The following is a 14,491-nucleotide window of genomic DNA, read 5'->3' as shown; positions in this document are numbered from 1 at the left end:
TTGAATTTTTTTAATCCTTAAAAATTTTCAAACATTAAAATGTAGCATTCACTAATTCCATTGGATGTGATTTTTAGGAGCCACACCAGGTCTTCTAGTTATCTAGACACTTCCTAAAATGCCTCTAAGAAATCTTCATTGGTATCTGGAACTAGGATTCCACAGTTGCGCCAGGGATGGGAGCTGTGAGGATTCTGAGTCTTGTCTCCCACGGGGTTCTCAGACCATGTCCTGAAAAATGAGGTGCTTCCTTAGCCACATAGAGGTAACTCAGAGCTTCAGTTTCCAGAGGAGATGGAAAAACGTTATAAATGTGGCAAACAAAATATTGTTAATAGTGAATAGCCATGTCAAAAATTTTCAATGATTGGGATCAAAATGTATGAATTAATCAAACCAATAATAAGCATTGACCTAAAAAAGATAATGAAGATATCAAAATAAAAGTGAATCATGTAAACAAGATAACAAGCAGATTTAAGATAAACTATTCACTTTGGAGTCTCAGTAAGTGAGGCAGGAAGAGGGAGAAAAGTGCAATGTCACAGAAGCCAAAGGAAAAGAGTTACAAAAAGGACATCTGCGCCCACAATGTCACATGTCACACATATGGAAGGATAAAGGACAGGAAAAGTTATGTAAATATGCATGTGAGCGTGTGCACTCACCCACAGAGCTTTTTCGCTATGAGTTTTAAAAAGTGTCTAAGATTTTATAGAAACACAAGTCATACTTCAAGGTGTTGAACATCTTGAAGAATGGTGAATGGGCTATACTTCTATATTTTTAAGAAATATGATGGTAAAATATTAGCTGGAGAGAAAGCATGTTGGGGAAATGTTCTCACAGCGGGTGGACTTGAGAATTTTTGCCATCTGATTGTTACTGAAAAAAAGTGGCAGATACGAAGATGATTAATGAGAATTTATGTGTGAAAGAATCAGGGGAAGGAGGATTAAGGAATATATAAGAAAAATGGAGGATAGGTGTTAATTTCTTTTATTCTTGTACAGTGATCCCCAAGGGTATGGGGAATAAAGCAATCCTGCCAACTGGCATGCGAAACTGTGCAATAAGTTGTTTATGAGTAGCGTAGATAAACATAGTACTTTAAAAGTGGGAAGATAAGATGGGGGAGGGAATTATACTTAGTATGACTGGGATAGGTCAAGGAAGCAGGAGGCTGGAGGGCAGATATGACGTGGTAACCAAGTGACACTGCTGAGTAGGCTGAAGTGTGTAATCAGAGGACTCTTTCTCATCAAATAGCTTGGGTTCTATTAGAATGTTGGTATGATGTAATGAGTTCTGAAAAGCTGTGCGTCAAATGGCCAGTTGTAGGGTGAACAGTCTATGGAATTGCTGCCGGAAAATTTATATTGATAATAATAGCTAAGACGTGTTTAGCATACTCTGAGCCAGGCACTCTTACAAGTACCTTGCATGGGTTTCTTTAATATTCAAAAGAACCTTAAAAAGAGAGACTATTATTATTTCTATTTTACAGAGGTGCAGAGAGGTTGAGAGTTAACCAAGGTTTGATAGGTAGTCAGTGGCAGAGTCAGGATTCAAACCCAGAGAGTCTGTCTCTAGAGCTCATGTCCATAACCACTTTTGATGAAAGAAATGAGCTTTCAACTGATAGAAAATTCTGGCATTTGAGGGGCTGCTTTTGAAGAGAAGTCTCTGTTCCTCTGAGCAGAGTTCCTGCAGCACAGTCTCCTAGAGAACTGACCGTATCTCAACACTATGTTTTTTAGTTCAGAGCAGACTCCAGGAATTCTGTAAGTTAGTGGTTCTTATTCCTTCCTGCTTCCATTTTTGCATATTCCACTGTTTTGCAACATGTTAATTTTGGTGAGGAATTTATATCTTTTGTTTCCAGAAACAATGCCCTCCAAGAATTTTATGAGTTTCTGAAATTCACTGGAGAAGATGTTGTACACAGAGAAATGGTCCAATACCATAGCATGAAGACTTCTGCCATCCAACTGGCTCTACTTCCGTGTCCTCCCTCTTATCTGCTCCCTCTTCTTCTCTCTGGAAGAACAAACTGTATGTTCTGTCTTCTTGTGCAGAATGGTTCTGTTCATATTCCTAACGTAGGAAGGATCTTACATTCTACATCAAACATTGACCATCCGAAAAGAAATACAGTCAATAACATTTTCTCCATTTTGTTGCATTTGTTTTGCTGCTTTCTCTGGGTGATTTCTAGAGTTTATATGTATAGTGACCTTTTTCTCCTTATATTTGCATGTGATCGTGAATAGCTTTTTGTTTTTTGTGTTTAATCTATAAAATATTATAGAATGAATTCTAAATCCAAGCAGCCCATCTCTTGAAATTGACAGTTATTTTAAAATTTAGTTTGCACATCCACATTGTGGATTTAAAGAAACCTTGGAGGGTTTCTGGATCTAGATGGGGGTTCATGTTTGAGGGTTGACATATAAAGATGTATATAGTAATCAATCCTGAAGAAGATTATACATTGAATATCGATATTAGTGAGGGGAGGAAGGCTTAGCGACAAAGAAACCCACACAGTCAATCCAGAGTGGGCAATTTACTTAGCGTTTGAATTGACTTTAATTCTACCTTGAGAAATGTTCTCTGGGCATCCAGAAAAGAAATAGGCTGCTTGTTACAGGAATAGCTAAATATATTCCAGAGATAGAAAGAGAGAAAAAAAATAAAGATGAAGAAGGAAGACTTAGATAAGGAGAGAGCACATGTATTTTAATTTTCCTTCTGCTACTAAGTCACTGGGGGACCCTGGACAAATTGTGCATCTCTTCTGGAGCTCTGTTTTGTATTGTACCCAATAAAAGGTTGAGAATCACACGACTCACACAGTGTCTTACAAATCTAAATTTTAAGATTTTAAGAGGAATTTCACAATATTGTAGTGCAATAAATCCTTGAATTTGGATTTTTTTTTTTGCATCTCTAGGGGATTTATGTTTCCACATCTATGAAAGATGTCTTTGAGAAACAAGAAACATCATCAGGGTTCAGACACCTCCATTTCCCAGATCTGATTTTGAGGAAAGTTACCTATCCTTCCTGAGCCTCACTTCCTTACTTGATAAGTAATGAGTGTGCACCTCACAAGGTGGTTATGAGCATCCACTGTGGAACCAAATGTAAAGATTATGATGCCTGGGACTCAGTAAATGAGAGCTAGCACTATGACTACCACTACATTTACTAGTACTAGTACTACTACTGATATTGACCCTGGTATCAGTTTCCCCACATTAAACCCAGCATATATGGGGTTAAAACCAAAACACTCATTCCCTGCTTACTCCCTGGCTTCCTGGCTCCAGAATCCACTATTCTCCATGGAGACAGACACTGTCAAGGACAAGCACCTGGACTATCTCCTCCTGCAAAGAGACAGGGGCTGGTGGGAAAGCTGCTGACCAGCAAGGTCATGAGCTCCCTCCTGTCTGCAAGTGTCTCAAGGCCAAAGACAGGCTGGCGGGAAGCTCCAACCAGCAAGGCCATATGCTACCCCTCCCCTACCTAAAAACCCAAATAAAAACCCTTCCTTTTAGCTTTTCGGGGAGTTTGGGATTTGAGCGTTAGCTGCCCTCTCTCCTTGCTCAGCGCTGTGCAAAAATAAAATTCCTACTTTTTTCCACCACACCCGGTGTCAGAGATTGGCTTGCTGAGCAATGGGCGAGCGAACTCACTTCAGGTTCCGTAACACTACTAATTTACAATAAAGTTAGCAAACCTGTACCTTCCCTCTTACTGGTGGCCTGAAACCCAAGATAAAGTATGAAACTGTGGAGGATCGCAAGTTGACCTTACTCTGCGACTACAGAAAACTTTTAATAAACTGGGTCAGCATGACACGCCAGAAAGAGAACTGGATGAAATACGGAGATGCTTAGATCTCAGCCTTATTTCCACCATTCGGTGGCTATGTTCGCTTGGGAAAATCACAGTGACTTAAGTTCTCAGAGGATGAATTTCTTAGTTGGGTCTATGGTGGTCAATACCTGAGACACTAGATTTGCAGTTTTGTGCTAATCCAATCACTGGTGTGTGCAAGGAGCTTTGAAAAGGGTAAAGCGCTAAACCAACAGTATCTAATATTTATTGAAGTCATTCTTACTGTGTTCTTGTTTGAAATGTTTACATGTATTAAATCATTTGTGAGGTTGGTGCTATTAGTTTTCTTATTTGTCTAGTGGGGACTCTGAAATGCAGAGAGGGTCAGTAACTTGCCCAAAGCCAGGCAGCTCAAAAGTGAGAGAGTGAGGAAGTAATGAGAGAGGTGCTCACTCCTGACAGGGCAGGTCCTAGAAAATCCTGTGTGACTCCCTTAGATACCACTGTGAGGGCACAGAATGACTGGATCGAGTCCGGGGAGGCTGCGGATAGGGTGTCCACACCAGGCAGGGAAGAGCTGAGGGCAGCCTTGTTTGATTATTGGCTGCTCTTCTCTCTGAGGTATTGGATGTGGCCCAGGAAGGCTATTTTGCCTCAGGTTTTCTCTCAAGAGGCCTCTAAGCAGTCCTTCAGTGAACTCCACCCCAACGCTGAAACCCAGCTTCTCCCCTCAGGAGCTTATGGCTCTAGGTAAGGGATTTTTAGTCTCTTTTGGTTTTAGACAAACTGACTTGATCCTTGATGATATTGTTTACTTTATCATAATTTATATCCTTGTATTTCTCTTATTCTATTTTTTTTGTTCTGTAAAATAGGAAAGAAACTAAAATTTGAGTATAAACCTTGGGTACGGCCCAGGCCCTCAGTGCTTATTCTGGCTACCTGGGTCTGAGGAAGCCTTTACTGAACATTTATTAGCTGCCTGCACTCACAGCAGAGTCAGGTGGTTCCTAGAACTCTGCAGAATGAAAAAAGACCCATCCAGGGGCTGGCCCCGTGGCCGAGTGGTTAAGTTCTCGTGCTCCGCTGGAGCAGCCCAGGGTTTGGATCCTGGGCGCGGACATGGCACCACTCGTCAGGCCACGTTGAGGCGGCATCCCACATCCCACAACTAGAAAGACCTGCAACTAGGACGTACAACTGTGTACGGGGGGGTTTGGGGAAATAAAGCAGAAAAAAAGAAAAAAAGATTGACAACAGTTGTTAGCCCAGGTGCCAATCTTTAAAAAACAAAAAAAAGACCCATCCATAAAATTATTTCTCCAAGAAAACCTGATGATGAAAATGCAGATGAAAAATTCACCTCAAGGGTGTGTGCACCTGAAACTCCAGAGGGCTTAAAGAGACTTGGGGGAAATACTGTTTTCTTAAACTTGTACCTATATTATTTCCATACAAGACATCTTGCAAATTAAAACTATGACCTTAAGCTTCCCCAGGAGCTTATGTCTTGGACTGAAAATAGAATCCTCAGGGAAGGATGAGAAATTAACCATGGTTATTCATTTTCCATACCTTTTGCTCTAGTTCAGTGGTTCAAAAGAAACAAAGGTGATCTCACCTCTTCAGGAGCTCCCAGAGGGGAGACTGTCTGCTAAATAAGTAATTAGGACATCTGAGGATGTGCTAACTCAGAGAAGCCCACCTCTTTTTTGAAGAGCCAGAGAACTTAGCATTGCTGGCTAGGGAACAAGTTGCCTAAGGAATAACCAAGAGACAGTGGTTATTTGACAACAGGTCAAAGCAGAGAAGCAGATGAGCCATTTTCTCATGTTAGGACACATCATCCAGATTTTGGCAGCCAAAGAGATTCTCAGAATTAACGCAGAGAACATGATATCTCAAAAGGCTAAAACCAATGGGTTCAGGGCCAAAATGTGGATGCTGGGCATTTGGGTAAGATCCAGGGCAGAGGCTGCAGTATGCCCTTGTGGATAGATATACTTGGCTTCTTTTGTAGTGCTGATCTTTGGTGGCTCCTTTAGGTCAAAGTGTTCTCTCCAGCGCTAACCCTTCACTCGCATGCTTTCAGAGCAGTAAGAGAGCAAGAATAGTCTGACAGTAGGAAGTAGAATATCAACTTTTGAAACTATTCCTGCGGTCTGGGATAGATAAGAGGAGTGTTCTCGACTGGAGAATGTGTGGAGGAAAATCTCCACCGAAATAAATGGAGGAAGGACAAGTCAAAATGAGGTCTTTAATTTTTCTGGATGTACTGGATCAGAGCCATTGCTTCTGGTTGACAAGTAACAGTGAAAGAAGCTGGTCATCAATGCTATTCTAACATTCCTATGTTCAAAAACACCCTGGAAAGTATACGGGGAGTGAGATTTTCGGAATGAGCGTCATAATGAAGTGCTCGGTCTCCAGAATATTAGGAGTGGTTCAAAACCCAATAGAAATGACAATAAACTGAAGAAAGCCTTTATTTTTTCTTTTTTTAAATTGAGCTATAATTGACATATAGCATTATATCAGTTTCAGATATATGACATAATGATTCAATATTTGTGTATATTGCGAAATGATCACTACAAGTCTAGCTAACATTTATTAACACACATAGTTACAAATCTTGTGATGTGATGAGAAGTTTTAAGATTTACTCTCTTAGCAAATTTTAGATATACAGTACAGTAATATTAACTGTAGTCACCATACAGTACATTACATCCCCAGGACTTATTTATTTCATAGCTGGAAGTTTGTATTTTTTGATCACCATCACTTATGTTGTCCATCCTCCACCCCCTGCCTCTGGCAACCGCCACGCTGTTCTCTGTATCTGTGAGTTTGAGGGGTTATTTTCAGATTCCTCATATAAGTGAAATCATACCATATTTGTCTTTCTCTGTCTGACTTATTTCACTTAGCATAATGCCCTCAAGGTCCATCCATGTTGTTACACATAGCAGGATTTATGGCTGAATAATATTCCATTGTATAGACATACCGCATTTTCTTTATCTATTTATCTAAGCTATTCATATGAGCAAAGGAGCTTGTCAACATCCTTTGTTCACCTCTGTCCACTTTGGATGACAGAGGTGCTTTCCATAAATCTCTACTTCAAGGAAAGAGTGATAGTAACTTTTTGATGAAGTGTTGTCGTTAGAATCCCACAAAATGTGGTGGTGGTGGATGGGGCATAAACTAGTGACCTAGATTTAGAAATGTAGTGAACCCTTATATTCCTCCAAAAAGGTATAGGTGAAGTTCATTTACATTTTATTCTGTAATTCTTTTGGCTGGATTTGCAAGACAATCATTTGCAAAGTAATATTGCGCTCCCTTATTATAATAAAATTAAGCTGGAAAGCAATGCTATTCATATATTTTTCAAAAAATGTGACAGAATTGTTTAGCAATGGAAGCTAGTTTACTTTCCTCATTAAGTTTTAAAATTTAAATCTAAATCCACATCCAATTTTTAGCCCCTTGCCAAATGGAGAATAATTATTCAAATTATTTTAGATCATGCAAATTGTCCCTAATTAAATGATTCATTGTGGAGCTCAGATATCGAGAGATATTCAGTCAAATGTTTAAAACTGTTTGTCAACCATATTACTAAATTGATAACAAAGCACTTCTTAACTGAAAAAGAAAAAAACTTTATTATTGTTTAGGAAGCTTGAAATAAGTGGCAAAAATGTTGATGTTTCTGCAACTGTTGAGCCTGTAATAAAGCTTTTGAGACTGTTTTAAAAACTCAGATAAGGACGCACACACTTTACTACCTGAATTTGGGCTAAGCGGACATGGCAGAAATCAATTTGGCCTATACCATTTTATTTCATCTTGTTTCTGATTTGCTGTATAATTGACATTTGGTAATTTTGCCTAATTATTTTTCTGTTTATAACGTTTCTGCAGAAATTTTTAAAAACAAAACACATTTATCCTGCTTTCTCCCTTCCATGTTTTATTATTTGTAAACTTTTGGGAAGAAATAATTGCTTTTTAGAAAATTGATTGGTTGATAGAAACACCAATGGGAATAAGTTGAGGCAGCAATCAGTTCACAGGAAAAAGATAACTCCATCTTTTATTTGACAAGGAGGCAACTCGGCGCTCAAACCTCACACATTTTTGGTGTTCAAGTAATCAAAGTTCAATTGCTTTCAGATCCTTGTTTTGATAGATTTTTCATTGTGTGTTTTGATTAAATGTCTAGCTGATTGATTCATAGGTCTTTTCTCATTGGCCTGAATTGATTGTGAAGGTGTCTGCAATAGAACTACCATGTTGGATATTTTGTGAATGGACTTAGCTGTTCGTTCTTTTTGTGTAATTTACAGGAGAGTACATATCACTTTGGCATTGGGATTTCAAGGCTATATTTCTGCTCCATCATTTTTAATGATAGGCTATACTTAATATTTAAAATACATACTGTACATCAAGTTGGAAGTTAAGGTTTATGATTGCGAAAAGTTGCGTTAATATTTTAAAGACAAGAGATAATTATTTAGCCATAACAATAAATATTTTATTAGTGAAAAATTAATAATTACTCAATCACTTCCTCAAACATGTGAATAATTTTTAAAATTTAAATAAATAAATAACAACCCAACAAGTTTCCAGTTCTGACTTTATAGGCAACAAAAGAATTCTGAATTGTCAGAAAACTAAGACTGGCCATGTGAATTAAGATCCTCATGAATTCTGGAGCCAGTGTGCCGAGTTTAATTCTTGGTTTCTCAGTTTAGTAACCAAATGACCTTGAGCAGTTTATAAAACCACTCTGTGTCTCAGGTACAGAAGGAGCATGGTAATAGTACCTATAGCATATTGATGTCAGGATAAAATGAGTGATAAAATGACCTGAATGTAATAAACATTTGCGTATTCATTAAGACTTACGGAGAAGAACAATTTTGACAGTGTGATAGAAATCTTTAAGGTTCAATTTTTATAATAATTTTATATTAGGAATTAAGATATTTTATCTAATTTTCACTCAACAGAAACTTATTGTACTTAACATGGATCAGGCTAAGGATAAAACCATAAGGACAAAATCCTTTTCCTAGTAACTCAGGTAAGGGGAAACAATGTAAGAAATTGTACAATTTATGGAGAAGGATATTACTATAGGACGTACGAAGGCCTGACAAATTGAATAAGTCAGGATCCACCAAAAAAATCCCATTTGAAAAAAAGTCCTGTGTTCAAGTTTTGGGGGCCCTTTGGCATATCATCAAAAGAAAAAAAAATTCTAGGGGTTGGCCTGGTGGCACAGCAGTTAAGTTCGCACGTTCTGCTTTGGTGGTCTGGGGTTTGCTGGTTTGGATCCTGAGTACAGACCTACCTACTGCTTATCAAGCCATTCTGCAGCAGATGTCTCACATAACATAGAGGAAGATGGGCATGGATATTAGCTCAGGGCCAGTCTTCCTCAGTAAAAAGAGGAGGATTGGCTGTGGATGTTAGCTCAGGGCTAATCTTCCTCAAAAAGAAAAAAAGGAAAAAAATTCTAACAGAATTTTAATGGTGTTAAGAGAAAAACAGTGAGGTTCAGAGCCCCTTACTCTCCCAAGCACTGGGCCCAGGGTACTAAGATATTGTCCCACCCAGGGACAGGTCTCCATGTTTATGAACAATCTTAATTTAATAAATATTTATGTGTGCTGAAGTGCTGTTTCTGAGAAGGGAGGAAATCCCTGGGATTTCTTCTGTTTCTTAAAAAGAGTATGACACTCCTAGAAGATCCAGGTTGAGACAGGGATAAACAAGCAGTTGCTATACAATGGGATTAGAACATTAGATATTTTAGATCGGGGTTTTGAGAATTTATGATCAGAATAAAAGAAGAACTTTGAAAAAAAGAAACAGCCTAAATATGACATCTAATTTAACTTCAACACCTAGAACCCCACTCAAACAAGTGTCTCTTCTATTGTGAGCAGCCCTTTCAAGTTGCCTGTGCACGCTGGAATAAACTTGTCCGGAATAGGAGGCAATGATCCCTGACAGAAAGAATGTAGGTTTGGGAGAGTTGGCTGGGAGTAGGAGTGTTGGGTTTTAAATGCTGACTTATATGTCTAGATGTATGACCTTGGCGAATAATACATTTCTTAATTCCTTTGAGCCCTCACATCTGTAAATTGAAAATTATTTTTGGAATTAGCGATAACAGTCCCTGAGTGCTAGGCGTTGGAAAGGGTGGGAGTAAATGATCATGGTTATTTTATACTTACTGGAATTAATGAGTCAACAAATTCTATCCACAGTGGAAGAGGAAGAATTTTTTCTTTTCTTCCACACCATCTTCTTTCAGAAGTAATGCTTGCACTTCCATTCTTTGCTAGGTGTCCATTTGCTAGTATATTCTCCTCTGGAATGTAAGCTCCTCAAAAAAGTGGATAATCTCTTAGTCCAACGTTTCTCAAGATTACGTGTTTCTCAGATTCCCTTGTAGGATGATTGAAACACACACTGATGGTCCCACCTCCAGGGTTTCTCTTTCAGTAGGTCTGGGTTGAGTCCGAAATTCAGCATTTCTCATGAGCACCTAGGTGATGTTGATGGTAAGAGATGATTAGATAGTAAGAAAGGCAGTTTTGTGAAGAAGAGAAGACCTCCAACTGATGTCATTCCTTACTGTTATGGGTTGAAATAACAAACGTAATTTAAAAAATTTCACTAAATAGCACATCTTTGATTTTTTTTCTGCAAAAGTACCTATTTGACAGTTATTATAAAAAGCTAATTTGTAATGAATCTAATTTTTTGTTACATTTTTGTAATTTTCACATCAGAGGAAAACTCATTGAGGGGAAGGATTTCTTTAAGACGGAGTAGAATCATTATTTTTGGCAAATTGGGCCCTTCAATGTTATGCAGTCCACTCTCCTGGCTACGGGAAGGCAGCTTAGAAAGATAGCTATACACTCCCCATAAATATTTGTAATTTATAAGTAACTAATCATTAAGTGACCTTATAATAACAACAAACTCAGCAAGCCTTTAAAAGTTTGCAATTAGTCCTTTAAATGATCTTAGAAATTGAAATAATCACTAGCAAAATCCAATGTCAGCCTGCTTTCTCAACAAAATTCAAGGCAAGTCACGCTTAATCTTTTTTTTTTTTTTGAGCGACACAATATGGAGTTGCTACATTTTAAATATCAGGGACACCACAAATGCTTCATTCACTCACCTCACCATCCATTGAGAATTTAAGCTACAGGAACACGTTTACCATCTCTTAGGAGGATAAGGACTTTCCCTGAGGTCATTGACTACCAAGAGGACACAGAACTGAAATGGCTTTGCACGTGATTTTGTGTCTCTGTTTTTTTTTAATTGCTATTTTATTCTTTGTTGTTTAATCAAAGTAAGAATAAAAACTTGCAAGGCATAGTACAGGAGCATGTAGACATATATGCACTCACAACAGATTTAAATTTCTCACAATACTTTGCATCTAATTGATGAAAAGTTTATATCTGAGGTAACATTAGGTAAATGATGTAGAGAAGAATGAATGATCTCTGTGTACATGTATGACTGTGCCATTTGGTGACTTCCAGTAAACGCAGGCTTTCCCCTCTATATAATCTCTTTATAAATTGTGACTTCAAGACAAAATGCCTTGGAAATTAGAGATCCATCAAAATTCAATTAGTTAATAAAAGTTTCCCAAAGAATAGCTTATGAAGTGCAGCTCTATTTTGCTTCCCAATGAAACTCCTCTTGTCTTATTCAAGCTACTTTTTTAAATTCTTGCTATTTTCGTGTAATATCCACAAAGACAATAAACTGGTGCAATATTAGAACTTATAAATTAGTTTAGTCAGGCATCATTGCAAAATCAATGTTCAGAAAGAGTACAGCAATTACAGCATTCCAATACAAAATCTTCCCCTTGGTGCTCTCACATACACGAAGGAAGGTGACCTAAACGTGCAGAACGCAAACAACCGAAGCATCTGGAACTTGGCTTCATTGAAGATTTCTGGCAATTTCCTGCCCAGAAAAGCCAAGACAAATCTTACCAAGAACAAGAAACCTAAATACCCCATGACAGTAGAATGGAGTGATGGAGCCATTTTGCATTCAAAGAGCAAGTGGCCGAGCTTAGAATTTTTGTCTAAGTCAGTAAAAGGGGGAGATGTTACCAGCCATATTATAGTATCACTTGACTCAGGGGACAGATAATTGAATTAGCTTCACGTGGCACCCACCTTAGCCTTATCTTTTCCTTTGCTGTTTTGACAATGAAAATTAGAACAATAAAGCATTTAAATCAATGTGAGATATATATATATATATATATATGTATACACATATATATGTATTTGTGTGTGTGTGTGAGAAAGATTGGCCCTGAGCTAACATCTGTGCCAATCTTCCTCTATTTTTCGTATGTGGGAAGCCACCACAGCAAGACTTGATGAGCAGTGTGTAGGTCCGTGCCAGGGATCTGAACCCATGGACCCCAGACCACTGAAGCATAGCGCATGAATTTAACCACTGCACCACCAGGCTGACCCCACCAATGGGGTATTTTTTTTTTTTTTTTACCAATAAAGTAATTTGTCCAAAAGCACAGATTAGTGTGTACAAAGGCCCACAAAGAAGAAGGAAAGGAGGTACATTATAAGCAAGAAGAACAGGATGCAGCTGAGAGTCTGCTTCACGGGAAAACTGCCAGCTTTGTGAGCAGTTGGTGAATTTTCTTGGCTCTCTAACCCCACCTGCAGCTTTCTGTGCTTTGGGAAATCTTTCTCTCTGCTTTGCTGCCCTGAACCAAGCTTTCAGAAGGCAGTTGCCTTAAACTATGTGCATCCTCAGACTTCCCGCCACACTCCAACCTCTCATAGCTGACAGTTCAAATGCGTAGGACTCCCAGGATTTTCTCTTATATCCCTTGCCCCATGTCTAGTCTTCAATTGCTCTTTTAGCATTTTATTTTCTTTTGTTTTTTAAACTTTTGTCTTCTGCTTCTCTGTATTGTAACCTTTCTTTTAATGTCATAGAATATTTCTTTTCCACATGTATGTGTGATATGACCAGAGAAATGTCATTTGACTTTTGTGTGTGTGTTTGTGTGAGGAAGATTGTCACTGAGCTAACATCTGTGCCAATCTGCCTCCATTGTATTTGGGATGTCCCCACTGCACGGATTGACAAGTGGTGCCAGGTCCACACCTGGGATCCAGACCTGTGAACTCTAGGCTGCCAAAGCAGAATGTGTGAACTTAACCACTATACCACCAGGCCAGCCCTTCATTTGACTTTTTTTAAAAGTAGAAATTGGCTTTATGCTTCCCATCCAAACTTGATTATTATGGGTATCATTATTATTATTAATTACCTAAAACATTTACAACAAAGCCAGGCAGTATAATTTTGATTACATTTCTGTTTTCCTCCTATTTCTTACTCCTCTTTTATGATTAATAGCTGTTCCAGCTATACGCTTTCATTCTACCTTGATCTAAATAAGCCTACTGAATGTAATAATGATTTCCTTGACCAGGAAAGGCTCTGATCTCACTCTTAGTTAAATCTAAACCTCTCCTCCACTGGCAGCAAGACACTACATACTCCAATCTGTTTATGCCTGTCTCCTTGTCTGCTGTCATTCTCTTGCTCACTCATTCACCTCCATAGATGCTGGCTTTCTTGACGGTTCTTAAACACAGAGAACTTGTTCCTATTTCAGGATCTATCTACTTGATCTTCCCTGAGACCTGTGCACAGATTTGATCTTTAGAGCCTTCAGAACTCTCCTCAGGTGTTACTCAGAGGAGTTACCTGACCACCTTATAGAAAATAATCTTCTGCTTCCCTCTCTAACACTTACCTGACTCTATTCTCTTTATATAACTTATACCTACCTGAACATTATTTATGTGTTTACTTCTTTACTGCTCTATCTTTCCTATAATATAAGTTTTAAAAGAGCAGGTAATTTATCTTATTAATTAAGTCTATTCCCAGGTTCTGTTACTCTGTCTGGCACAGTGAAGATGCTCAATAATTAACCTCAATGTCTGCATAACCATAGACATGGCTTGATGAATAAGTGCCTAGACTTTGTGTGCAAATGGACCTGGCTTCGTGCCATTTGTCAACCAAATGACTCTAGCTGGATTTCCTTTCTAAGTTTTAGTTATAATATTTACAATAAGCTTTTATAAAAATTATATCAGATAATACAAATAAATAGCTAACTCAAAGCGGAGTGTCTTTGCATTAATGTTAACTTATCATCCTCACAAAACTAAGTTTAATGAGGGCAGGGACCATGGCTTTCTTGCCAATATGATACCACCACTGTCTGACCCATTTTGTAGTACAATAAATATTTGTTGAATGAATAAAAAAGAATGAATGAATGCTTGTAGTAGAAAGCATGCATATGTACATATGTACACATATCTACATGTACACACATATTTGTATATGTTATACTACCATGTATACACAGTGATATACAGTACACACAACACATACTATATAGTGTGTGATCTATATAATAAAAAGCAGTGGCAATCAGTCTTTTGATATGCTGTGTTGGTATTTTGTCACTAGTGCTGTTGAGTCTATCCAACTCTTAGCAACC

This window comes from Equus przewalskii, chromosome 27 (assembly GCF_037783145.1).
Source record: "Equus przewalskii isolate Varuska chromosome 27, EquPr2, whole genome shotgun sequence".
Classification (NCBI taxonomy): Eukaryota; Metazoa; Chordata; class Mammalia; order Perissodactyla; family Equidae; genus Equus; species Equus przewalskii.
The sequence above is the reverse complement of the archived record's forward strand: the minus strand, read 5'-3'. Positions refer to the sequence as shown.